The sequence below is a fragment of the Ochotona princeps genome, chromosome 22 (assembly GCF_030435755.1).
Source record: "Ochotona princeps isolate mOchPri1 chromosome 22, mOchPri1.hap1, whole genome shotgun sequence".
In the NCBI taxonomy this organism is placed as follows: Eukaryota; Metazoa; Chordata; class Mammalia; order Lagomorpha; family Ochotonidae; genus Ochotona; species Ochotona princeps.
This window is the reverse complement of record NC_080853.1, coordinates 7,936,780-7,937,531: the sequence shown is the minus strand read 5'-3', so window position 1 is coordinate 7,937,531 and position 752 is coordinate 7,936,780.

The following is a 752-nucleotide window of genomic DNA, read 5'->3' as shown; positions in this document are numbered from 1 at the left end:
TGGAAACCGTCTCCATCCTCCCACAGGAGACTGCCAGCTCTGATTGCCTGCAGAGTTAAGAAGCAGGCGGCAGCGGGGTCACCCAGGCGTGAAGATGGGTTTCCCTGGGGATATCCGGCCTCCTGCCAATCACAGCGTCTGTCTGGGAACACCATGGGTGTGCCTGGAGCCTGCAGCCTGCCGGCGAGGGAAGCCCCCTAGGCCTGCACTGCTCTGAGGCAAGGCTTGGCCTAGAGGCCTCTGGTCTCCTCTCCCTGGTGACCAACGTTGCTGTGTCTGTCTTGCTGGGTGCCATCGCCCTTGGCAGCACGTGGTTTTTCTAGACCACAGACAGCCGTCCCGCCCCCACCCCCAACAGAGCCAAGGGAGGCAGAGCTGCCCATGGAGCATTTGCTCCCGCGACAACACGCTGTGTTTTACCAGCTTACAGCCTGGAGTCTATCTCATCCGCAAAGTGGGCACAATTGTCTTCTCCCGAGAGCTGCCATGCCAGAGGCCCACAAGCTGTTACAGGAATGGAAAGGGTACCCAAGAGGCAAGAACTGGCCTACACAAGATCTGCCGTCGCCATCAAGAGCTGCAGCTCTTTCTCCTTTCAGCTGCTTTTCTTCTAAAGGCCAAGACTGCAGCCCTGATATGTTCAAGGTGGTGTACTTGGGCTGGGAGCAGAGTTCGGTATGAGGCCCCATTAGCTGTCCCGTCTTCCACGCCTCCTCCATCGTCGCTTCTAAGAGTCAGAGCAGGGTCTCAAA